The sequence below is a fragment of the Desmodus rotundus genome, chromosome 1 (genome assembly GCF_022682495.2).
Source record: "Desmodus rotundus isolate HL8 chromosome 1, HLdesRot8A.1, whole genome shotgun sequence".
Taxonomy (NCBI): domain Eukaryota; kingdom Metazoa; phylum Chordata; class Mammalia; order Chiroptera; family Phyllostomidae; genus Desmodus; species Desmodus rotundus.
In genome coordinates, this window is record NC_071387.1 from 36,897,230 (window position 1) to 36,924,684 (window position 27,455).

The 27,455-nt window shown below is 43.1% G+C and overlaps 2 long non-coding RNA genes across 5 annotated transcripts in view; both read right to left on the reverse strand.

The window, feature by feature from the left end:
- Nucleotides 1-27,455, reverse strand: part of LOC139440909 (uncharacterized) — a 126,228-nt gene that overhangs the window by 28,053 nt on the left and 70,720 nt on the right. For 2 of the 4 annotated variants that reach the window (XR_011651201.1, XR_011651196.1), the window contains one exon: nt 26,097-26,262. The exons of the other annotated variants lie outside the window; for them this stretch is intronic. This is a non-coding gene — a long non-coding RNA (uncharacterized lncRNA). Of the gene's footprint in view, nt 1-26,096; nt 26,263-27,455 lie in introns of those variants that run through there. 4 annotated transcript variants of the gene reach the window in all.
- Nucleotides 23,356-26,089, reverse strand: LOC128780778 (uncharacterized). The gene is made up of 2 exons (XR_008426783.1): nt 25,988-26,089; nt 23,356-23,558 (listed from the first exon to the last, which is right to left on the reverse strand). It is a non-coding gene; the product is annotated as an uncharacterized lncRNA (long non-coding RNA).

Below are 27,455 nucleotides of genomic sequence, written 5' to 3' on the forward strand. Positions count from 1 at the left end.
TACTTAGCACGCTGTTTTCAAAGTATTAAGTACTATGTATTAGTAGTTGTTACTTTTATTGTGATTACACAGTTGTCCATAGATATCCTAGACAACCACACACAAACACACACACACACACAGAGGTTTCTTTTTTTCTATATAAGTTACTGGTTTCTGGATTTCTGAAGTCATTGGCGTGCAACTTCCTGACGGTGGGTCTTCGTGCTGTCGTTGTTTACAGTAGGAAAGCCGTGCAAGGAGCGCTGGGTCTCCAAAGGCCATGGATTCCCTTGAAACTGGGCAGCTGTGGGCATAGCTGTGGTCCTACTCTCTCTGGATATGACTGTCTGTCTCTAACAAGGGACAGACACAATTGGCCTAGACAAGAACCAAGTCACCTTTACCCCGCTGTGGCCCTAACGACATCCTAATCTGCATCATGACAAAAGTAAGGTTAATTCAAGACGATGTGCGATGTAATTAGAAATGGGTAGAAAATTGAAACCACATATGCCCTATCGACTAATTCCACAGTCCCGGTTTCTTACTTCTTAATGAGCTAGTCCAGTGCTGCTGAGGCCTCTGGGGCCAGCCTGGAATGAAATATTCTTGAGTTCTAAAGAGAATGGAGAGAAGTCAGGAACTGAGGGAGGAAGTCTTTCTGTTCTTCTATTTTGCTGGAGTGTGAACACCAGGGTCTTCTGGAGTTTCAGCTGTTGCTGAAAACAGCCAGTTTATTATTCTAGTGGAATCATGGCTACCTTTCCCTGCTGGCTGACTGTGTGTTGGTTGATAAGTTATTTCTGGATCATCTTCAACAAGTATAAAAATTTCTTGGTGCTCTAAAGCAGGCTATCACAGCATATGATACGCGCCCTGAAGGCACTTGGACCTGAATCAGAGAAACTAGGCTGTGGATACCTTAAAATGTGTTTGACGTCAGGGAAAGACTGAGGAACTGTTTCAGATTGAAGGAGCCCAAAGACACATGACAACTAAATGCTACACATCAATCAGAACCAAATCCTTTTGTTAGAAAAGACATTAGTGGAGTAACTGGTGAACAGTGAATGCGGGCTAAGGATGAAATGGTCATAATGTATCAATATTACTTTCCTGCTTTGCTAGTTGTATTATAAGTTTAAAGGAGAAAGTCTTTGTAGAAAACCTACACTAATGTATTCAGAGGTGATGGAGTATGTTGGCAGCTGACTCTCAAGGGCAAAAAGTTCTTTAAACTTAGGGTAACCTTGTGCCTGGGCCAGTCCCAGTTTTAGCATTGACAGTTCTGTGTTTGGGAAACACCTTAGTGCCAGGCAAATGGGGATGGCTGGTTACCCTGTTTTTTCTGTACCTGCAAATATTCTGTAAATTTTAGTTGTTTCAAAATAAATGTTTTGGTAAAAACATCAGATAATTTAAGTAATACCAATTCAAGCAACCAATGTAAGTATGGCTAAAGAAGTAATATGTGCCCTGGCTGGTGTGCCTCAGTGGATTGAGTGCCAGCCAGCCTACAAACCAGAGGGTCGCTGGTTCAATTCCCAGTCAGGGCACATGCCTGGGTTGTGGGCCAGGTCCCCAGGATGGGGCACCAAGAGGCAACCACACATTGATGTTTCTTTCCCTCCTCTTCTCTTTAAAAATAAATAAATAAAATCTTAAAAAAAAAGCAATACGCAATGACTTTGAGAACTCTTCACAGTGCCCGACACCCACCACACAGTGCAGGGGACTGGACCCTGGTCCTGGCCCTGCTGTTCTCAAACTGGCTGACCTTGAACAAGTTATTTAATCGTTTCATGCCTCAGTCCCCTCATCCGTTAAAAAAGAATGGTGGATAGTGGATTTCCAATGCCACGGGAGAACCCTTTCCTTAGGAGGGCAGTCTCTGCACGGAAGGTGTGATGGACTGCTCTAGTTGATGTGCATGACTTTTCCAGCCCCCGCGCCTTCCAAAGTCCCTTGCCCTGCTCCCTGATCCTCCTTGCATCCTCAAAGCTCTGAAAGGGACTGGGGGAGGGGGCGGGGGCAAAAGGAGTATTAATAAACATTCTCCCTGTTAGACGAGCAAAGAGCAAACAGTGCAGTATGACGTGTGTGACCGTTGGTGCACCGGGTGCTGAGGATGCCACTGGAGGTTGGAAAGCTGATGCCTGAACTGTTCCAAGGTAGCCCGCCAACAGAAAGGAGGGAAGAATGTTTCAGGCAGAAGGAGCAGTATGGGTGGAAGTCTCTAGATGAGAGAAGTTAGCCAGAAGAACCTTGGCCCAGGCACAAAGCTGCAGACTCCTAGGGGCGGGGGAGTTACAGTTACGAGCAGGGAGCTAGAGAATCTTCACAGGAGCTTGTGTGAGAATGGCCTGAATAGTAAACAAAAGGCACTGCAATCCATAGGATACATATTCACACAGGAACAACTTCTAAAGGAGTATTTTGACATTGTGTATTTTCCTAACTATTAAAAGTACAATGACTGACATGTTATTTTTGGAGAACAATTTTTCAGGTTGAAAGCAAGATCTTACATTCAAACAGTCATGTTCCATTGGCCTAGGCATAACCTCTACCCTCCCCCTCCTCCTTTTAGTGACCCCTGTTTAGTGTCCTCAGGGTGCGTTTAACTCTGTGCCTAATAGGAAATCAATTTCATCAATAAGTTCATTCCTAGGTATTACTAAGTGACAGTAAATTATAATGCTATACAAATAATGCTGATACTACATAATACTTACTGGATACTTTCTATTACATATGTATTTATGCACTTTGACAAAGAATTTCTGAAGATACCGTGTCTGTCCTGGAAGTCAATGATAGTTGCATCAAAGAATTTTCTAGGGGAAAGGTACTCATCCCTCTTAGAAGGCAGACCGTTTTCTGTGGTGGCTCTGCCAATTTACATTCCACCAACACTGTATAATGTTTCCTTCTCCTACACCCACCCCCCAATACTTATGTTTTGTTTCTTAATAGTAGCCATCCTAGTAGTGTGAGGTGATACTTCGCTGCGGTTTTGATTTGCGTGTCCCTGACGATTCCTTATGTTGAGTACCTTTTCATATAGCAGTTGGTCACTGTCTGTCTTCCTTGGAGAAATGTGTATTCAGATCTTCTCATTTTTAATTGTGTTATTTTTGTTTTTCCCATTGACTTTTATAGGTTCCTTATATATTTGGAAGAGTAACCCCTTATCAATTTTTTCCCATTCCATAGGTTGCCTTTTCATTTTGTTGTTTCCTCTTAAAAAATAAAAATGAAACCACCATAGGTTCTAGCAATTTCACTTCTGAGCATACTGTGCAGCTATGACTATAAGATATTATCCAGCCACAAAAAGAAGGAAACCTTGCCATTTGCAACAACCTGGACTGGCTTTGGTAACTACAACAGGCATGTAAGCATGAAGGAGCTGGACAAGAGCCTGACTGCCCCACCAAGAGGTTTGAGAAGCTGGGGTGGTGCCCTGCACAGGGAATGGTAGATAGTAAGGAGAACGCCCTGTCGACTGGAATCAGATCTACTTCAATTTGAATAGGGGTTTACGAAGTTGTACAGTCTGTCTAGAACTTCTCAGAAATCAGAAAGGCTAATACAAACTTAGGACCACCTGATGTGCTTACACTTTTTCGTAGAGGAAAAAAATGAGCGAAGTTCAGTGTATTGCTTGGCATGGGGCCAAACTAGAATCACCCGGCATGTTTGAGAAAACCGCCCTATACTGGAGAGCGGTTTGCCCATCTGTCTCCTTCTCTGGACTCAGGCATCCAAGCTCCGTGCAGGCGTTGTTCCTCCTGGGCGCACCGTACAGCAGCTCCTCGTGAATGGCGGCTGAATTAAGAACCTTGGTCCTACATTAGCGCATGGCATAGATACCAAATGTTTTAAATAACCCTTTTAAAACTGAGACCATTTTGACAAGGACAAATGGGCACTTGCAAAAAATCAGGTGATGTCTGGGACACACACTCTTTCAGGGCAGGGTCCTGTCTGGCCTGGTGACAGTGATAGTGAGAGACTCAGAGGTTTCACACAGCCCTTGGTAGTTAAAAAGGAAGTGATTTTTCTTCAAGAGTCCCTTCTAAATGTCCTAGTTCTCATGTAGCCCCGGTAGGAAGGGTGGTCCTGCCCCCAGAGTGGTGCTCTTAACCACTGAGCTCCTTGGATGGACCAGAAGTCACATTTCAGTACTTTGATTGACAATGAAGTAGATGAAAGAGCCGTGGACTCGGAAGGGTATGTAGGGAAGACAAACTGGTATGAGATGGTTGTACTAAGTGGGTCTGAACACATTTTCTTTTCCTATCTTGTCTTCTTTCTCCTTCCTTTTTAGATTTGCTCCTTTTTGTTCTTTTTAAATTACTATGCCATTTATAAAAATAAAAGCAATTAATATATGTGGTTAAAAAAAGAGAGAAATTAAACAGTAGAAGAATGTTGAAATAAACCAGACTAGCTTTATTTAAAAGTCATTTTTTATTTTATGTTCACTTAACTGGCATACATCCCCTACAAAAGACAAAATTAATGTTTCTCAGTCAGTGTCTCAGACCCAGAGAGTGACTGACTGTGATAAAACCCTGATGGTGACATTTTTCTTAGTTTCTCTCAATACATTAGTTGCCTTGCTCTTGTAGTTACAAAATTGCTGCAAGTTCTTATCAAAATATTAGTTGGGTTGTAGGATGTTAGTAGATATAGTAGGGTTACATTGTAGATAGAAGATTGATTGGTGGACTTTCTTTTTAAAAATGTCTCTGCTTTTTTATTTACAGGTGGATCCCTTACCCACCTAATTTTCTATGAATGAGGCAGACACTTTCCGAACCCGTGACCTGGAGCACTTATGAGCCAAGCATGTGGCTTACAATGACAGCTTTGGGACCATCAAGGGTGATGCTTCAGAAATGGCAGTCAGCAGGGGCTGACAACTTCCCAAGACACCAAAGTGAGTCCCTCAGAAAATCAAACCTTTGGGCTGAGGGGACCCCAGATGTCACCACTTTATTTAGAAATTGGCAAGAAACCTCTGCTCTGAGCAGTGTCCTAAGTGGCTCCCAGAGAAGCAGCAGTGTCGGGACCAGAGGAAGCAGCAGGGACCTTGGAGAGAGAGCCACCCAACAGAACTGGACCTCCTTTCATTGGCTGATGCCTTGGTGCCCAAGACACGGAAGCTGCAATATGTTATAAATTGGGCCCAGAAGTTCTTATCCAACCCTCCAGAAGAGCATGGGTCAAAGAATCCCACAACTTCTCTAGAGCTCCCTTGGTCTAATCTTTGTCAAAGCTCTAGGAAATAAGAGAAATGTCCATGGAGTCACCTGATCCTCCACCCCTGCTCCGAGAACACCAGCCCAGTGCATGAACAGCCAATCACAGCTGCTGTTTAAGACCCCAAAATAATTGGTCAGAAATGTGCTTGTCTTTAGAATTGTCACATTCCCTCCAGAAGGAGGGTTTTCTAGACAGTCAGGTTTGTGGGTGCCCTCCCGAGAGACTTCGGTGGGAAGGTTATGCTCAGCCAAAGTAGCACAGAGTAGGAGATGGTTTTATTCAGACTCCCAATGAAGATGAGATGTTTTCAGGAAACACACTGTGATTGAGAGGCTGGGGGCTCAGCCACAACTCAGACTCACTTCTGAAGAACATAATTTTTAGAGGAAGCCAGTCAGAGCCCACCCAGAAATGGTTACCTGTGGACCCCACTGACAGACAGACGTCTCAGAGGAGGAATGTTTAGATGACCCTGGGGAAAGTAAAGGGACACTTCGAAGGGGTGTTTTAGGGAGGAAGCATAGAGGACTTTCAGGAAATGTCTTGTCTCCCCCAGGCGAGACCACACTAGTGTTGAAAACCATGGTGCTAAGTGGTGTTTCTGCCGCTGGGGAGACACTCCTGGAGGCTGAAGTCAGAGAGGAGTGCACAGGAGCAGTGGAGTCCCATGTGGGGACCCCCAAGGATGTCACAGTGGAGCTCAAGGATGACATCTCCAGAGGTGAAGACCCCATCTAGAGACTGCCTGTGGGCCAACGAATGCCCCCCTATGACAGCTCCATAAAGGAATCGGACAGTGTGGGGCTCGCGTTGTGGTTCCCCCAACTGATATGAAGCACAAACATAAGTGGAAACATGCGCCCTTGTGGGGGGGGGGCTATCATGGGGACAGGGCCCAGAGTGGCCTGAACAGAAGTGTGCGGAGCTCTGCGGGAAGCAGCCCTGCTGGGGTAACTCCAAGGCAACACGACCTACCGCATCCTGAAAGTCACGTGATCCCTCAAATTGCCAGCCTCTCACTGAGTGTGTCAGAGGGCCCCTTGGAGAATGCTGTCTTCCGTGGACCCACTGCAGCGGCGCATGTTGCCACCACCTAAGGTGGGCGGTGGGTCAGTGCAGACACCTTGGCAGTCACCAGGCAAACAACTCATGTGGAAAAGACAGCTTTCTCCATTTTCAGAGATATTTGAAGGGGTATGAAGGGGTCCTTCCCACTCCAGGATGCTGGGGACAGCCTCTCCTGGAGTTATGAGCCACCATGTAAACCAGACCAAGAGCCTACTGTAGTGGAGACATATTTCTATTATTTGCAAAAGAGAGGAATGCCTCTCTGCCTTTCCAGGGGCCTAGACGGACCAATCAGAGTCAGTCATCACATCCCCAGGGGGAAAGGCAGGCCTTAAAGGGGCCAGCCTGGACAGAGAGACCGAGGAGTGTAGAGATGGGTGTGAGAGTGATGTGGCTGTGGAAGATGAGGGGAACATCTGTCCCTAAGGACGAGGCTGTGTGGAAGAGGCTGTGTGGAAGAGACCAGCTTCTAGAAACTTCAAGGCAATCATGGTATGAAACCAACACTGGGGAAAGAGGCTCATGAGCAGTAAATTTATTGGCACTTGTACAACATGTCACGTGGCCACTGGGGATGAGACACTGCTCCTTCTTCATGTATTGCCACTTGGCTTCATTTTCCATAAGTATAAAATGTGCATTGCCTTAGTTTTCTTACGGGTGCTATAACACAAATATGGTAGACTGGGTGGCTTAAACAACAAACACATATTTCTCACAGTTCTGGAGGCTTGGAAGTCCAAGGTCAAGGCTATGACAGATCCAGTGTCTAGTAAGGCCTCACTTCCTAGTTCATAGACAGCTGCCTTCTCACTGTGTTCTCATGGAAGCAGAGAGGGGAAGCAAGTGCTCCCCTGACTCCTGTCAGGGCACTAATCCCATGAGGAGGACTCCAGCCTCCCGGCCTCAACGAATTCCCATCACCTCCCAATAATGTCACATTGGGGAGTAGGGGTTCAACATATGAATTTGGGGGGAACACAAGCATTCAGGCCATAACAGGAATAATTATCGGAGTAAAGTATAAACTCTAAGATACTATGCAAATATTAGTTTTATTTTGATAGACCAAAAGACATTAGCTAATTCAAAGTAATATTAGAAAATAGTTATTCTGAAAGATAAATGCTACAGTAGTCTTCTGGATATACATATATATGTATATATATGTCCATATAAAATACTAGTATTTTGTATGGACATAAGCATTTTATGCCTTTCAAGCTGTCAGAGGGGTGGGGGAGAAGGGAAACTGGCTGAAAAAAGGTGAAGGGATGAGACAAAGAACATATATGTGTGACCCGTAGACACAGACAACAGTGTGGTGAAGGCCAGAGGGAAAAGGGGCCAGGGAGTGGGTGGAGGTGGGCAAAAGCAGAGAAAATGGAACATCTATAATAGTGTCAACAATAAAAATAAAAATATACATTTTAATGACCAAGCATTAGATAATAGAATCTTCCTGCCCACTTTGATTGGTGTGAAGATAGAAAATGATTAATGTATTTTCATTTCATAGAATAAACTTAGATTAGAAATTTAAAACATTTTGCCAGATCTTTATACAAAACTTTTTCTTATTTGAATTCATTCTCTTCTGGTTTTTTTTTTTTTTTTCTGAACTAGGTTACATGATTTGTTACAAACAGTAGTAAAATATAATGTTGCAAAGCTACTTTGAGATACAGTTCAATTGGTAGAAGACACATTATTAAAGTATGCTTATAAAATTCTTATAAGATTTGGGAAGCTCAGTGACATGCATTCCATGCATTCAGATAAATAGTACATCTGCAAAATAATACCTACAGATGGAATAAAATCTATGTGCAAAATAATATCTGTAAAAATCTATCTGAAACATGGAGGATTTGTAACTTCTAATTTTCTATTTTTAGGGAAGTTATATTCTGTTACCCTGAAAACGACATCCAGAAAGACCAGCCACGGGGGATACTGGGAAGTGTCTAGTACGGCACGTGCATCCCCTAAACATGGAGATGTGGAACTAAGGTTTGACTACTCTTGTGTCACATACTATCAACTTTTAAAAAGCTAAGTATCAACACTGGCAGCCTTCTGAGAGATTACTTAATGTTCTAGTTTATGCAGTGTGGTGAAATCACTTCTGTACTGAAGGTCTGCCAGGTGAAAGATACTTTACAGGGTGCTGTAATGGACGCAAAAGGGAAGAAGAGACAGTTACTCCAGATGTGACGTTCTCTACAGTAAGAGCAAGCCAAGTGTTCAGGGAGGAAAAGGTGAAGTTATTGTACTTGTGGAATCGGGAGAGGCCTTATTTAGCAGATGGTAAGAAAGCAGACTTTGAGGGGTAGGTAGGTGTTCAATGGGTAAGAAAAGGAATACCAGTTGGTGGGAAGAGCAGGAGTAGAGTCATAGAGATAAGATGCTTGGATTTTAAAAAATATTTTATTTATTTATTTTTAGAGAGCGGGAAAGGGAAGGAGAAAGAGAGGGAGAGAAACATCATTGTGTGGTTGCTGCTCACATGCCCCATACTGGGGACCTGGCCCACACCCAGGCATGTGCCCTGACTGGGAGTCCCACCGGCGACCCTTTGATTTGCAGGCCCGTGCTCAATCCACTGAGCCACACCAGCTGGGAAGATGCTTGGATTTTGTTGGAGTAATGAGTTGTCTAATGTCATTGGATACATCAGGATTATTTTGGTTACAAGTGATGGAAGCACTACTCAAACTAGTGGGGCAACAGAAAAAAAAAATCTACTGGTCTGTTTATTTGAAAATTTGTTCAGGTTTCACTAGCAACCCAACACAATGACATCAGCATTCAACCTGTCTCCATTCCTTGCCTTTGCTTGGCAAGATGGCAAGGCCCCCACCCACCTTTTATGTTATACTTAGCTATGGGGCACCTTCTGTAGATTAGAGCAGATCTCTCCAAAGAGTTCCTCAACTTTGTTTTCGGTTTGTTTTGGGATCCTTACCCAGCGCTGGAATATAGAAGTAGAAGTCAAAAGACGTGGGTATGAATCGTGGCACTGCCACTTGTGAATTGGGTGACTTTGGTTGAGTTAAACTCCCCGAGGCTTAGTTTCATCATCCGTCAAATGGGTACAATATTTACTCTACCTACTTTGAAGGGTTTTTTAAAGATTAATTGAATAGAGTATATTAAAGTACTTTGAAAATTATAAAATGTTTTATACATGTCAGATATGATTAATAGAAATAATACTAATGGCATGTCTATTTCATACATCCCAACTTATCCTAGAACTATCTGACCTTTTGGGTTTATACCCCCTTTATAAAACAGTCTCAAGTCATTGTCTTCATTATCAAACAGTGAGTGCTTATTAAGTACTTACTCTGTGTGTGCTCAGCATGTTGCATGCCGTGTCTCATATTTATCTTTCCAGCAGTCCATTTTGCAGAAGAGCGCACCGAGCTTACCGAGGTGAGGATCTTGTCCAAGCTTACCTACTTAGTAAGTGACAGAGCCAGTGTTCAAACCCATCTGCCATCTGAAAACTTTTGCTTTGAATTCCTCCACTCTACTTCCTCCATACTCCTTCTCTTCAGTCCTGTAGGTCATTGACACCACGTGTCCTAGACAGTTCATACCTGTGCCTATGCCACCGCAGCGTTAAAACTCTGTTTGCAAACTGCAAAATTGTGTTTGGATTTCCAGTTGTTCTGAATGCCTTCCCTATAATGTGATTGTGAATATATTTGGGTGAACATATTTCCTTGTGAAGACATCTGTGTGTTCTGCGATGTTGATGTATCCCTGTATTAATTACAGCTGCCATGCACTGTTACATGACATGTTTGGATGGTTTTTCCAGTTCTACAACATGAAGTCCATTTTTCTGGTTTCATCCTATGTCTTTGGAAAGTGTAATTGGTTTAATTCTCTGCAACCAAACTTACCAAAAGCACCTTTCTCTGGGAACTCTTTGTTTCTTTCCCAGCAATGAGTTCGGCATTGAAATCTGTTGTTTCTACTAAGTTCATAGGACTCATAACTAGTGGAAGTGCAGGGCTTGGACCTTATATCATACATGTAGACCTGGCCTCTGGACCCCAGACACACACATACAAGTTTGATTCACACTGGAGCTCCACACTTGGCAGGTGTGAAATTACATTCATAGGCCTCTGCTCTCCATTCCCTAACATCCCTGCCCCTCTGTCGTGACTTCCATCTGGTGGCTGGCACTGCTGTGCACCCAACTGCCCGGGCCAGAATGCCAACATCATCTATGATGCCTCCTTCCTCACCTTCCATATTTGGCCCATCCCAAATCCTGTCAGCTTCTACCTCCTGACTATGTTTTGAATCTAGCTACTCCTCCTCATGCTCACCCCCTTACATTGTGCCCTCCTTAGAGGACTGCAGTAGCCTCCTACCCTGCCCCCCTTAACCACTCCCTCACTCTGATCTGTTCTCCACACTGTCGTCAACTGATTTTTGCAAACATATTAGGTCACTCTAAAATGAATTGCCTCAGAAAAAAGAGTAACTGCATTAACACGTCCTATGGGGCTCAGGATGGTTCTGCCTGGGCAGTCTGCAGTCCCTCTGGTACACTGCAGTCCACCCACTCCCAAGCCTTTGCACTTGTTACCTTGCCTGGAGTGCCCTCTCTACCACCAGGCCCTCTCTACCACCAGGCCCTAACTTACTTAAGTGATAATCACTCTTCAGATATGAGCTCAAAGCCCCAAGGGAGTTTGCCCCCCCATCACCCCCAGACTAGATCTGGATTTGGTCTACTTGTCTATTTACTCCTAATGTGCCCTATTTTCATCTTTTAAGGAGCTTATTTAAAATACAGTAGAGTGTAAGAAGGATCTACAAGGTCAGGATTGAGTCTCTCCAGTTCACGAGGAACCAACACTGTGCTTAGTACTTAATAAGCTCCTCTTAGTACTTAATAAGTACTTAATAAATATTGTGCTCTGCTCAATATTTATTTATTGAGTAAATGAATATAATATTGAGTACATAAATATAATGTTTGCAGGAGGCTATCCTCATTTTTAGTAAATTGCCATGTGTCTGTTCCCTTCCTCTTTCCTTTCCTTCCTTCCTTCCTTCCATACTATAGCTCTATGTTGTCATATGTGAAATACATATATATTATATAGTTCATATATAGAATAATTTCCATTTTGCTAGCTTTAAGAATTGGGTTCTTTTAAGGAATAATCCAGATAAGAATATCTTTCTCTTTTAAATACTGCTTTCTTTTAAAGCCATTTCTGGTTAAAATTTTCTGAAATATATTAGAAAGCTTATTAGAAATATATATTAGAACTATTGACAACTGATCTTCATTATGAATATGCATATCTATAGTTCTGTTTGCTCTTTTGTTATTATCATCCATTACATCTTTGAGTCATCGCAGCTGCCTGACTGTTCCATCTTTAGCCTTATTTTCCCTCAATCTGCTTTGGAGGTAGAAATTAATTAAATGTATTTTTTAAGCTTGTGTGTTAAATAAGAGCTAATAAGGCTTTGAATGAAAGTCTAAGGAGCAATGTACGATGTATTATTTTAGCTCTTTTCACCTGTATCCTGGACTGGCTTCTGGATGCTTGAAATAGTCCCAGGTCTGATAATCTGGGAAGAGAGATAGTACTGTATATATTCTCGCATTTAAGAGTGAAAGTATTTAAAATAGAATGCAGACCACATGATAAATAGAATTGAAGGGAACACAAATCATGCATGAAATTGCATCAAGTAATTTTCCCTATTTACATACTAAGTAGAGCTAGATCTTCAGGAGGTGACTAAATTGTAGTTAGCAATGGAGAAGTAGAAAAAATATCCCATTAATGTTCACAGTTAGCTCAACTGCTGTATTGGTCCACAGGACTATAAATGTTTTATTCTAAAAATATTTCTCACAATTCTATTTTTCAAAAATTGTAAATTAGGGCTAGATTGCTTAAGGAGTTGCCCCCAGAATCCACCTAGTATTTGGGGTGTCCCCATTAGCAAGGCCTCTGTAAAGACAATACACAAGCTCTGACATTCTCTCCTTCTCAGGCACAATTCAAAGTTATTTCAGCAAAATATGCTGATGGGAGGACACTCTCCTCCCTGCTAAGAATCCTGGCTGGTCTGTTACCTGGCATTCCACTGCATATTTTTGGTGCACAGTCTGAGGCTGAACAGAGTGGAACTTCCGGACAGGGACATGGGGGCAGTTGTCTCCCCAGGATTAGCCAGGGTAGAGTAGGCTCATTTGACTTGCCAGGCAGGTGTCCTTCTTCCCCAGCTTCTCCAAGATTTTCCCAAGACTGTCATTGGCTGGAGCGAATGATGCTACTGGGAAAGGAAGGGCCATCTTTCCATTGGAAGTCTATGAGTAGTGGCATTCCCCTGTTAGAACTTTGCATCAAACTCATTCCAGACAGTGAGAGCTTTTAAGTGGAAAGTCCCAGAGTCTAAGGCCCAGGAGAAAGAGGATGCCCTTGATTCCATGGACCCACTTATGGAACGAAGTCACCTAGAGGTTATATCCAGAGTGGTGGCTTCACTTCAGTTTCATTGTCTTAGTAACCATAAATTGCTAGCTTGTTTCCACATTTCAGGGAACAACAGAGGACTTGACTTAACCGATTCATCTAACAAACTTTCTGAGACCTTATTACATGCAGACACTGCCTTAGGCACTGGGGGCATAGTGGTGAGCCAAATGAACAAAGGCATTCCTCCCTGTATGGAGCTTACCTCCCAGCTGAGTGAGATGGAAAATAAAACACAAGTAAGTGAACCATGTAATAGTGGCAGATGGTGATAGGTATTTGGAGGAAAATAAAGCATCAAAGGGAATAGAGAGTGTTGCAGGGATTGTGAGTTTAAACATGGTGGCCAGGGGTGTCTTACTGAGGGAGAACTGAATGAAGAACTGGGGGGTGGCTCTGGGGAAGCAGCTGAATGGGGGCAACAGCAAGTGCACAGGCCCTAATGGGGAGCATTCTTTCCGTCTGTCTGTTTGTTTGTTTGTGAGTCTGTATACATTTTTGGAAGGATTTTATACATCTGTGTGGGTATGTGTCTGTGTGTGTACACATCCTTAAGAAATGTTCACAAATGCCATCATTAACGAGCATCCTGTCTACTACTTTCTTTTTCTTTTTTTTTAAAATCCTCACCCAAGGACCTGTTTCCACTGATTTTAGAGGACAAGGAAGGGAGTGGACAGAGATTGAGAGAAATAGTGATGTGAGAGAGAAACATCGATTGGTTGTCTCCTGTACGTGTCCTGACTTGGGATCGAACCTACAACCTAGGCATGTACCCTAACCAGGAATCAAACCAGCAACCCTTGTGGTGCAAGGAACTTTGCTCCAACCAACAGAGCCATGCTGCCAGGGCCTGTCTACCAGTATCTTCATCAGCAGGTCTTAGGGGTCTTTCCATACCAACAGGTGGTTCAGTCTCATCTGTTGCTGGCTGCATCGTGTTCCACGTTGTGCCATGTGCTACACGTAGTTGACCAGTTCCCCACAAATGTACTAGGCTGTGACTAGCTCACAGTTCACCTCCAGGTCTGAGAACTTGAGAGGCATTTTCCCCGCTGTCGTCCATGTCAGCCACGGAGTTGTATCTGGGCCTGTCTCTTGCCATCACCTGAGCTCTGTCTGCTCTTTCCTTCCTTCTTTCCTTCAGTTCAGGAAAGACCTGTCTGCTTTCAGTCCAGCAGCTGAGTCCCCAGTAGTGCCACCGCTTGCTGACAGATGTCCTGTCAGTGCATTGTTGGCTCACTGACCTAGCTGTGGAAACAAACTCTGTAAGAGGACTCAGAAATGTATGGTGTCGGCATGTCACGGACAGTTGTGTTGTCACTCACTGACGTTCTTGTGCTTCGTTTCTCCCTCATTCTGCACAGTCAGCCCTCCATAGCCCCGGGTTCCACATCTGTGCGTTCAATCAACCACCAGTGAAAATATTTGAAAAAATGTTATGTTGTTGCTGACGTATGCTATGTAGTTAGGTCTACAATGGTTGTGTCTGTACTGAACACATACAGACCCTTTTCTTGTCATTATTCCCTAAACAATCCGATATAACAACTATTTGCATAGTATTTGCATTGTATTAGGTACCATAAGCAATCTGGAGATTATTTAAGCTATATGGGTGGATGTGTGGGTTATTTGCTAATACTAAGCCGTTTTATGCAAGGGACTTGAGCATGTGAGAATTTTGGTGTCTATGGGGGTGTAGTCCTGTGGCCAGTCCCCTGATGATACCACCTGGCACTGAATGGGGCTCAGCAGCACTGAACAGGACAGTCTCATTCTGGTCTCTAGTGGGTGATGCTCTTTCCACATGCAGACTAGCTGTGCTGGTTTAGCAGTCTCTGTAACAAACATGTTTTCAAAGGTCAACTGCTTTTCCTCCACCTTCCAAACTGTAACCCAGTTTGTTTCCTGACCTCAAACCCTGCATTGTATCTCTTTTCATCTTGTGGAAGGCCTTGGGGATATTCAGGCAGTTAATAACCCAAGTAATTTGAGGTGAATGCGTTCTAGTGCTTAGAACAGTCTTTTGACATTTCTAACATTTTGTATAGTTCTTTGTATACAGAGGTGGCTTTTGTGGCAGTCCTCTTTGCTTCTTTTATTGTCTAAATACTTAAGGTTTTAATTTATTTCTACAGGAAAATGTTTTTTCTATGTTTATCCCTTTCCTCATTTATTTATAACTTATAAATTATATGAGAATAGAAAGCTACTCCTTCTGCCCTCTCTCACCGTTTTTGGCTTCGTTTTTCTCCATCCCTGCTTCCTGGGCAGGCTGCAGCACCCTGAGTGAGTGTGACTGAAATGTGCCATGTGAGTGGCTTGCTGAGGGGAAACATTGCTTTGTTTTCCAGGTCCAATAAATGGGTTCATTCTGCCTGAGATGTTGGGCTGAGGTGAATGGTGGGTTGTGAATGCTGGGAGGAACCCGAGTCCCAGTAATTGGCATCCTTATCTCCAAGTGACACTGCATTAGTCTGGAGGGTTAATGCAATTGGGCCACTCCCTGGGGTCTGCCAATGGGCAGCTGGCATGTGGAAGGACATGCAGAGAAGAGAAGTGAAAGGCAGTGTATTATGCACGAGGAAAGAGGTTTCCTTCTGCACACAAAAAAGTGGCAGGACCTTTGATGTTGCTTTTTTTTTTTTAGACAGTAGAGAGAAAGTGGTGAAGTCTGTTGAGATGCCTTTACCTGATTTGTATGTTAGGTTGTCTATTTCCTTGAATATAAATATCATGAAGTCATAGATTTCAGGTGGCTCCTTACTTCCAAGTCATATGTCTTTGGGAAATTTAAGAAGAGCACATTATCTGGGGAGTGGTTAACTGTGGTCCCTTAACTCTATTGTAAACACAATGGTCCAAGAAGTCATTTTGTTCTGGGGGCACCTCTGAGACCAGGGAGAGATTTTGTGAGCTGGGTGTGACTGCGATGACATTGAGATGTACACACGAACTTCCAACAGACAGTTATCTCTGATATGCGAGGGCAAAGCAGTGCTGCAATCAAGCAATTAAATTGTTCCCCTGTGGTTTTATTGCCATAGATTTCAAAGCATTTCAAGACCAAGCACGGCTGAAGCAGAGGAGAGAACCTCCACTGGGACTTCTCCCACTCTTATGCAGTTGGTAGGCGGCCAAGTCATTAATATGCCAAACGGTCAAATCTGTCTGATGGAAACGAAGAGAGAACAGTTACGTGTGTCAGATCCAATTAAAATTTAAAAGCAGGAGGAGCTGACAAGCCAGGGTGAAGAAAGGAAACCTAGATCCATGGTTCTCAAACTGCTCCATGTTAGCATCACTTTTGGAGAGGCACTCCTAAAGTCTGTGGTCTCAAGAATCATTTTTAAAACTTTCCTCCGAAAGTTCCTTCTTAGGGAATCATCACTGAAGGCCACCAGTGTCACTTTTTATGCTATCAACGTGGGCTCAACCTCAGTAGCTCTGTGTGATGATGGACCCATGTGCCCATCAGAACCTCAGCAAAGACCTCTCTCCAGGTTGGCCTTTCTGTAGTTCTCAGGGGCTGTATTCACACCAGTAAGGAGGGTGGGCTTCTTGAAGAGGTAGGGCAACTCGTGTGAGCAGGGACTGCTCTGCCCCTCGGGAGAGCACAGTCTTCCGTTTTGTTCTGAGTTGTCAGTAATAGCTATCCCAGAAGACCAGCCTGCCCTTCCTCTTTAGGGAACCACTTGTTCTTCATTAAAGGAGCAGCACTAGAGAACTGACATCACTCCAAGAGCTGGATAAAGATTGAATTGATCTGACGGGTGTGGATTTCCATGTCTGCAGTTAGCATCTAGCCCTCTGAGTTACCACCTGAAGGGCACTCCCATAGAGGTGCCGGCAGATCAGGGAGGCCATAATTAACCTCTTTCTTCCCTTGCCTATAATAGGACATCAGGAGTTGGACAGAGAGATTGAAATATCAGCTTTATAATACAGCAGCATGGCTGTGATTCTAGGTTCAAGTTGGCCTCAGACTCACAAGACACAAATAGATTTTAATCTCATGTTACATTCAGGAGGCATTATAGAGAGACGCAGAGCAAGAGGTACTACAGGCACCGTGTCTTCACCTTATGAAGCCAAGGACCAGCTCTTTTTGCTATCGCTCACACAAGGTGCGTAAGGCTGCCGTGTACTTGAGTGAGAGCCAAGGGGTATGAGCTCACCCAGACACACAGACACCACAGTTCCGCTTCCCCATTAATTTTTACACCATTCTAGTCATGCAGGCCTAGACCTACATGCCAACCCAAGCACAGAGCCACTCATCACAGTGGGAAAGATACTCCCTATTTATCTTAACTGCCATTTCTAAGGCAGTTCTGAAGGCAGTAGGTTGTTTGTAGGCCTGATGTCAACACTTTCCTTGCCATTACTAATTTAACATGTGTCTAAGCAAATACCCGATCCTCTCCATTCCAGCCTGCTCCTCTCGCAGCCTTCCCCATCTCGGTCAAGTCCGACCCCACAAGCTGGCTGTAGGACCAAACACCTTGCAGTAATCTGAGGCTCCTTCTCTCTTCCATGTGCCACACCTACAGCCACCGTGCCAGCCCAGCCCACCATCCTGTTGTTGCTGGCTAGACAGCCCCAGACCTGCCTGACCGGGTCAGACTGCTGACCTCTGACATTTACAGGGAATTTACATTCTCTGTCTTTTTTAAAAAGATACCTATGATTCTTTTTGTCTCAGTTGTCACATTCACTTCCATATGGAAACATCTACCGTATTTAGATTTTAATATCTAACTCCATATGCATGAAGCCATTTAGAGGGAGGAAACTACCATTTATTGGCTACCTGCTATGTACCAAGCACTGTGTTAGGTGCTGTTTCATTGAAACCAAATTATGTAGAAGGTTTGCATTCTGCCTACCACAGGAATTGGTTTTCTCTCTAGAACTCATTGAAATGCTTAGAATTACTGACATGCTGATTTGGTGTATAAGATTCCATTCATCACAGTGAGGCTGGAGAAATATTCTATAGGGCTAGTACCCATAGTACTCGAGTGTTCTCTGATCCTGTGTCACTACGTCAGATGGGGGAATAAACCCACTCCTCATTCTCTCCCATCGTTCACCATGTGGTGGAGTGTCTGTGCTGCACTCCTGCAGGTCCAGCTGTGGAGTGTATTCTGGTTCAGGCACATTGGAGCAGGCGGGGCAGGGACCTGACACTAGAGCTGCCCACCAGGAGCATGAGAGTGTGATCTGATGGGCAGGCAGGTGGGTTTGGGCAGTTCTCCATCCCACTTGCCGGTGTTGCCCATGACTCCTGCTGAACTTGTACCACAGAAGCAAGGAATACCAGCAGTTCTGAACAGCTGAACAGATTCCTTCGTTTGTCCTTGACCTCAAGAAGGCCTAGCATAGGGATCTGTTCATTAACTTCTGGAGCGTATAACCTATTTCTCACTGGAATCCTGGGCACGTTGCTCAAGGCACATTTGTATGGTTTTTCAACAGTAAAGCCACCTTTATAAGAAATAGTACTAAACCAGTTTGCACTTCAGCATGGTGTTACTATTTTCTTTTTTTAAAGTATATTTTATTATGCGATTACAGTTGTCCCATTTTTTCTCCCCTTTATCCCACTCTGCTCTGTAACGCCCCCTCCCACCAGCATTCCCCATCTTATTTCATGAACATGGGCCATACATATAAGTTCTTCGGCTTCTCCATTTCCTATACTATTCTTAAACTCCCCCTGCCTATTTTGTGCCTACCAATTTTGCTTCATTTTCTCTAGGATAAAATTGCACTCATCATTGCTTCAGTGAACCCGAGCAATGAGCTCTACTTGCTCCTGATGCGGTCAGCAGTCTTTACTAACCAGATTTTCTTTAAACTTTTATTTTGGAACAATTTTATATTTAGAGAAAAGTTGCAAAGATAGTAGAGAATTCACATATACCATTCATCCAATTTTCTCCAATGTTATTATCTCCGAATAATGTTTTAATCCAAGTCATTGTGAAACATATCATTTTTTGAGAGAGGTGAGAGTGAGGGAGGAGGGAGGGAGGGGGACGAGAGTTTGATACTTGAAGTCTACAGTTCCTCGAAGGAAAAGAATGGCCAAGCTTGAGTCTTTTCTACATTGTCAGTTTCCATTTTCTCCAAGGAACAGTGTGTAAGGGCCTGATAGAATCCCAGACCACATGGTTCTTTTCTACAGACTCCAAGTGTTTAAAAATTAATGGCTAAAAATTGTGACCAAGCTGTGCTTTGCAATGGTTCAGGCGAAATGAGTGAATTCGCCCAGTGGCTTTCCTGTTGGCATTACCTGATATTCTTTTATTCTTAGTGTGTCAAGAAGTGATAAAGGGATGGCTGTGAAGTGGACAGGGCTATTTCTGCAGGGATTATAATTGGTACCTGCCAGTTCATCACTCTGTAGGGGGAAAATATAGTCAAACGAAGATGCCCTGTCTGCAGAAAGGACAGCGTGTTTTCTGGAGCCTTTGTTAGCAAATTGGTTTTCCTGATGATTGAAAACTTAAAACCCACAGACTCGTTACACCTCCCCAAGCCAGATCTGTCTGAATGGAGTGTGGTTACTTATGGCCTCCTGGAGATCGTGGAACATTTTGGTCATTAGACTAGAGGGATATGTCACTGTTCTGTGTCCTCCAACAGGTCTCATGAACTAAATTTCTTTTCTTCTAGGGTCTGTTGAAAAATTCTTTTTCAAGAATGTGTCTCAGGATGTGGAGAGAGAAAATGAGGTTCCCTGTCTGTACACTGTGTGAATAATCAACATGCGAGTCTCAGTGTTACTTAATTTTAACTAATCCTAGTGTTTCCCAGTGGGAAAAACCTTGCTTGAGTAGGAAGGTCATTTGGTGATTAGATGGGAGTGGGTCGTGGTGGATGGGAGAAGCTGATGGGTCCTGAAATACTGTTTTTCCTAAGGCCAGGGAAATTTTTTCCCCAGCGGTCATTGCCCTGGCAGAATTGTGGCAACTGGAGTGAAAATACCTGAAAAGTGGATGGTTGGTAATTATACATATTAACAAGTGATTTAATGCAGGTGGGAACCTTGGCTAACAGCCAGACCATTCCCAGTGTTCTGTTTTCTTATTTAGGCTTTTTTAAAAATTTAAACATGCCAAGTTGTTGTCATAAAGTACCAAGATGAAAGTGCAGCATTCACAGAATAAAAATGAGTGCTGTGAAATCCATAATCATGAGGAAAATGAAGGGCTGAGAGGGTAAAACTGAATCCTCCAAGATTTGATGTATCACATAAAAGAAGGGCAAGCTCATCAGAGAACAGGTGCTTTTCCTTTGCATGTAGGTGGACGCCTATTGGTCCATTAGGGTTCCACAGATAACTTACAGTTTATTTGTATGATTTACAAGAGTATTTGAAGACAGTATGCTCAATTAATAATGCAGCATACTTTTCACACTGTTTTAATGAGCGCATTTTCCTTGGAGCTTCTATTGCGCATATAGTTCAGATGCAAATATTTCAGTAACAGGGACACAAAATTACAAATATAGGGCAATTGATAGTCTTTCTGGCTCCTTGAATCCTAGAAATTTGTGTTGATGATCAGACTATTGTGGGGAAAAGCACTGTGGAATTGGAGGAAACCAGACAGGCCACGGAGAGTTTATATCAGAAAGGAATGAAACTAGCAAAAGGAGGAAATAATTAATCCAGAAAGGCAGCAGGGTGGGAGTGCACAGGGTGGGGAGGACATATTTGGGGAGCTCAGAGAGAGCAAGAAGTACAGACAAGGGGGCTACTCCACAGTGTGAGGAATTTTGAAAGAGAAATAAACAGGGAAGCGGGAGTTTAAGGCATTTTATCAGAATATTGTCTCTTTTGAGATTTTTAGAAAGACCCCAGTAAGTGTTTGAATTACTGCTTACATTATTTTTGTTGGTTAAACTGATGTTTATTTGAATGAGATACACCGGGTCAGGCTCCAGAAGACACATAATTACATTTTTGCTATATTAACATATAGGATTCTAGACTGGAGGTAACCACCTCAGATTTATTCAAGAATTAAGACAAGAGTGCCAGTTTTCACATCTGCCTTGTCTACGGAATGTCAAGATTGTAGAGTGAACAGCAATGAGACATGAAACATGATCATTCTTAGAGTTACACTGAAAGCCAAAGGGCACCTGAAATTGGGATTACAACTTCTCAGAGATGTGTGGTTGAGGACTAGAAGTTCCAGGAAGAGATCTCATCTTAGGGAATATTATGAGGAATCTCCAAAATGAGGAATTCTGAAAAACTTTCTAACAAACGTGTCATCTGGGAAGTGACTTTTCATCTACACTGAATGGTGACCAATTTTTCAAGAAATTGGAGTCACCAACAAACAACAAGTGTTGGAGAGGATGCGGAGAAAAGGCAACCCTAGTGCACTGTTGGTGGGAATGCAGACTGGTGCAGCCACTGTGGAAAACAGTATGGAATTGCCTCAGAAAACTAAAAATGGAACTGCCTTTTGACCCAGCAATTTCACTGCTGGGATTATGTCCTGAGAACCCTGAGACACCAATCCATAAGAACCTATGTACCCCAATGTTCATAGCAGCACAATTTACAATAGCCAAGTACTGGAAGCAACCGAAGTGCCCATCAGCAAATGAGTGGATCAAAAAACTACGGTACATTTACACAATGGAATTCTATGCAGCAGAAAGAAAGGAGCCCCTACCCTTCATGACAGCACAGATGGAACTGGAGAGCATTATGATAAGTGAAATAAGCCAGGTGGTGAAAGACAAATACTATATGATCTCACCTTTAAGTGGAACCTAATCAACAAAACAAACAAGCAAGCAAAATATAACCAGAAACATTGAAATTAAGAATAATCTGACAGTAACCAGATGGGAGGTAAGAGGATAATGGGGGGAAAAGGGGAAAAGGGTTTTCAGGAATAACTATAAAGGACACATGAACAAAACTGAGGTGGGGGGTGGAATCAGGGGAGGGAGGTGGGGATGGCTGGGGTTGGGGGGAGTGGTGGGGAGAAAATGCAGACAACTGTACTTGAACAACAATAAAATAACAATAAATTGGAGTCATCCATAGGAGGAGTACAAAGGTTGCTGACAAAAACACTGTGTCCAATTCAAGGCCCCTTTGCAGCACCGGTGGTGAGCCCACACCCTCTGTTGTGGACTGGGCTTTGGCTGTGGGATGGCAGTCGAACAGGGAACAGGGCTCCTCCCTGCCAGCCGCATGGTGTTGGTGGACAGAACCCCCTGAACGGTGGTCAGCCAATGTCAGTGTGACACTGCACGGCAGTGAACCCAGAGGGGGTGGGAAAATCTTCTGTTGGGTCGATGTTTTTTTATTTTGGTTTCCAAACTTCAGAATGTGGCCTCTGTTGTGGATGAGCTGGATTGAGGTCAGTGGAAGCAAAGAAAAGAGATACCTGGTCTCTATGCAGCTTTATGCACTTTGAGCAAATGCAGTACATTTAATTTCTTTTCTTTTTTCTCTCTTTTTTTTTTGAGATGTGTAACCTCTCTGCACTAGCTTTATAGCTCCCATCACCTCTTATTCCGTTCCAGGAGCACAAAAAGAGACACTGATGTCTCACAGTGGCTACTCCTGCGTGATGATGGATGTGTATATTTTCCCTCATGTCGCACAAGGAGCTTGCTCAGTTTGCACGAGTGTGTCACCACTTCTGCCAGCTTGCAAGTGATGAAAGCCTCTGTAAGCAGACAGATCCTTATTTGAAATGAATGGGCCATAATTGGGAAGAAAATGTCCATATGACTTGACTTCATCAGGTTTGCTTTCTAATTTTCCATTGTCTGAGGGATGTCCTTTAGGAAAGTGCATTACAGGGTCCTGGCCATTATCATGTTGATTAGTGCAATGCTTCAATTTATGCATTTGGCCATCCATCCATTCCACTGATAGCCAGGTGCCATGGAGATGATGATGAGAATTAGACACTGGCCCTACCTTCAAAGTACTTTTATTCTATCAAGATGACAGTTTATAGTTAACTAACTGAGATACAACTAGTAATGCCAATCATCACTCTCATCATCATCACTTACTGAGCACTTTGTACGTGCCAGGCTTTACAGTGATTCATGTACTTCGTCTCATTTATTTTTCCCAACAATAAATAGGCAGGATTTTTTCCACCCCAGGCTTGGAGATGAAGAAAGTCAGTCTGGGACAAATGTGCTTACAATGTCCTGGCTAGTAGACAGCAGAGCTTATTGTTGAACTACAGTGCTGATACCACACAGGTGAAAAGCAAGGTATTGGGTAGCTGTGGAAGGCGGGAGTGATCCAGGAGGAGGTAGCATTTGTGCCAGGTTTTGAAGGATGAGTAGTAGCTGAAGGGTGGAGAAATGGAAGGTAGAGGGAAGAAGGGCATTCTAAAGAGGTTGAGATGCATAAAGAAAGCAAAGGGACATTGCATCTGTTCAGTATTACATTTGGCTACTGGTTACAGAGATCTGAAATAACAGTGGCTTAAACAAGAAAGGGTTTTATTTTAAATGACAGAAAATCCACAGATAAGTTGACCAGAACTGATTTAATGGCTCAGTGACATTGTCAAGGATCCAGGCTCTTTCTCTATTTTTGTTCTGCCTTCTTAGGTCATGGCTGCTGTTTTGAAGATCACTTCATATCTACAAAATGACTGCTGGAGCTCCAACCTTCATATCATAGTTCTAGGGGAAAAAAATGTAGGGAAGAGTAAAAGAGCAGGTACCATCTGAGTAACCCCATTTAAATTTTTTTTTCTTAAAACCTGTACAATAACATTTTATGTCTCGTTGACCACCTCTTTTTATAAGGTAGAGTAGGAAATGCAGGGGCTTTAAGTGCATACATTGTCTTCCCCAACATTATAAGGATTCTGTTAGGAAGAAGAGAAACATGGATATTGGAGAGATAATTAGCAGTACTTCCTATAGACAAGAAGTGTGAGCACACAGCTTGTGGAAAGTGGAGTTGAGAATATGTGTGGAGAAGGAGGCTGGGGTCAAGTCATGGAGGGAGTCCCTTACGTGCTATAGTAAGCTCAGATTTTATCCTCTAGACCTGCGATTTTCAACTGGTGTGTCACAAGAATTTTTAAAACATGCAATACCTGACTGTTTAGTCAGGGACACTGATATCTTTTCCCTTAAACTGTCAAATTAAAAAAAAAATGACAACACAACAATAGTCATCTGGTGTGGGTGCCGTGTCTTGAAACATAAATATAATATAGGTCATATAATATAGTTGTTTCTTATTGGTCACATCACATAATAAGGTTGCATCTGATTGGTCAATTCTTGGTACCAGAAATCCTTATATATGAGTATATGCGCCTGAGTTTTTTAAAAGTCACCTTGGAGCAAAAGGGGTAGGTAACTACTGTTACTATTTTTGTAAATAAATCAAAATTATACTTTTTTTGTCAGATTAGCGAAAGATATATTTCTTTAGTGCTACAGAATTTTAGTAATTAGTTTATGTGTGCCATAAGATTAAAAAAAGGTTGAAAATTGCTGCTCTAGACAAGAGGGAACATTTGAATTTGAAAGTTTTTGAGCAGGGAGTGACAGTTTCAGAAAGATCAATCTGACTGCAATGCGAAAGGCGCATCACCCGGGGTGTCCCACCCGCGGCACCCAGGCCACATGTGGCCCGGGATGGCTGGGAATGCGGGCCAACACAAAATCGTAAGTTTAAAACATTATGAGATTTTTTGTGATTACATGCCACAATGCATTTAATGTGTGGACTAAAACAACTCTTTTTCTTCTAGTGTGGCCCAGAGTTGCCAAAAGGTTGGACACCCCTGCATTAGACAGAAAACTCTGTAAATAGGAAGAAAACCCAAGTCATTGGAGTCTGGAGTGTACCTCAGACAGAAGAAGAGGATGGCAGAGTGCCAACTGTGGGCACAGAGAGGAAGGGACGCGTCCCCGGAACCTCTGCGGCTAGAATCCACAGGGTAGCTGTTTGGAGGTGGGCAGTTAGGTGTCCACAGTGACTGATGTCTGGGGCGGGAGGGATAGGGAGACTGCGGTGGCTTCCCTGTCCTATTGTGGCTTCATTCCATCGTTAGAGAAACAGTGCTGAATAATACATTGAGAGCAAATCCCAGCAGTCCAGCTCTGGTATTTCAAAGGTAGGGATGAGTTTTTAACAAGAACCATTAGTCAGGAAGGAGTACCCTAATTTGGGTCACTTAGTTTTGTTGGTTAGCTTCCTCTTGGGTAAGCTTTTCCCATAGGCAGAAGGAAACTCACAGGATCCCCCAAACCAGGGGTTTGTAAACTTTGGTCCACGGGCCGAATTTGGGTCACCTGTTTCTGTGAATAATTTTTTAGCATGCAGTCATGCCCACTTGTTTACATATTACCCATGACTTCTTACCTGCTACAGTGGCAGAGCTGTAACAGACACTATGGCCCACAAAGTCTAACATATTTACTGTTCAAAGTTTAACACTTTAAAAGAAAAAGTTTGCTGGCTCCTACCTAAAATATTAGACTACCCGATTCCTCTCTTTCCAGGTATTTCTGTGGAGGGAGAATACTGTAGACCCTTTTGCTCCTGGGCCTACGATTTAGAGGCTTAGTTAGTACTTTTTATAATGTTTAAGTATCTTGAAAAAATTTTTAAATAAACATCAAATTAAACAAAAAATAAACCAAAAAGTCCTATTTGCCTACTCTCCCAGGTGATTATGTAAATTACGTGGCTATGAAAAACAATGAGAAATTAACTGTGAGCCCCCGACAGGCATTTCCTTTGCATTTAATACAATACATTTGTTGTTGCAATCTCACATGTAAGGACAGGGTCCTCACATTTAAACTTTTCTCCAGTGGAGCAAACAATAAAAGGAAATGCCTTAATTTTTTGTGGCTAACCTTAATTAAAGGTCATTTTAAGATTATGATTTTAGGTGGCATGCATTTCAACATGGGGGTAAATGTTCAGATGGAAGGTGGAAACAATGACCTCCTGTGGGGTGAAAGAATATTTCTTTTAGGGACCTTTGTTCTGCAAATGGCTGCTAAAGCAGCCCCTCTAATTACCACTGCAGCTTCACATTCACTTAGTTGAGAGGGGAAGAAATCTGGAAAAAATAACATACCACTTGAGTTCTTGGGCGCCCATGGCTGTGCACAGGGAACCCTTGGAGGCTGCACCCCAGCCCAATGCTGGCACGAGTCTCCAGGTTGCTGTCAGAAGTTCAGCTGAGGGAAAAGGTATTTATGGAGGAGTGGCTGAGGCTTCCAGTGCATCTATTCTTCTAGGCACCCTGCAGTCTGCCGCTGGTTTGAGTTCAGATGTTCAAGAGCTGCTAGTCTCCCTGCTTTGCAGGGTCCCCTGGTGGAATTTCATCTGGCCCATGGCCATCAGCAGCATCTGTTGAGAAACAGCCCTGGGAGACTCATTGTGCCTCTGGAAGCCTATTGTTGAGAATATCACCCTCTACGACGCTCAGCCTTCTCCCTGTGTGCTCCCAGTGCACTCTCCTTGACCATGGAGAAGGGTGTTCCCCCCAAGTTGGTGCCACTCTCTCGTCTCATCTCCTCTCTGCTTTCCATTTGATCAGATTCCTCCCTGCTCCCTGCCAACTTTCTGTACTTTCCAAGACTGATCCTTTGTTCCTGGTATCTCCTTCACCTGAACCCACTTTTCTCCATTCTCTACCAGTCCTCCATGGCGCTGTTCAAATGCAACAGATGACTTAGTGAAAATGCAACAGTTGGGTATAGGGAGGGTTTCCTCCCTATACTCAACTTTAGTGATTAGTGAATAGCTTGCCTTGATGACAGTATCATTCCTTTCCCCATTTGCTTGTGTCCAAGGTTTGCTCTTCATCTGTCAATTCTAGTTTACGAGCTCGTCTTCTGTGACAACCCCCTTTTCAAAGTGTGGCTTACACATCAGTAGTATGACTCCCTGGGGACTTTCTGGACAAGCAAATATCCAACCCTGCTCCAGACCTGATGGAGCTCTGGGGTGGGCCCAGCAATCTGAGTTTTCACAAGCCCTCCAGGTGATTCTGATAAATGCGCAGGAAAGCCTGTGGCTCTGACCCCTCCCAGAGACCTGCCTCCTCCTCCCCTAGAAATCCCTGCTCTCTAATTACTAACAGTCCATTACAAACACTGAGATTTTGTGTCTCTTGTAAGATGAACAGTTTTAATTTCCTCAGCAGTTTGCTTTAAAAACAAAATGAGAATGTTGTCTCCATAAGTTTAACATTTCACTGAGTTTATTATGTAGTACAAATGCCCTGGCTGCTTTTTAAAATGATTATAATTCAACCATAGATAATGGATGCTTTGGAGTACTGTAACAAATTGGATAATAACAATGATTTAATAGAAGTCAAACTATCTAACAGTAGGAAGAAAAAACCTGCTGATTAAATTCATTTTTCTAAGAATCGTGTCCACTTAAAGTAAACTATCTTCATACCTAAAATCTAATGCCTTGCTTAATCTGTGCCTAGTGTAGGGGAAGAAAAGTAATTTTCCTTCTACCCTTTTAAGTTCTTCTGACTGGTCTAATAATCAAATTGACATGAGACAGATGTTACAATAATTCCA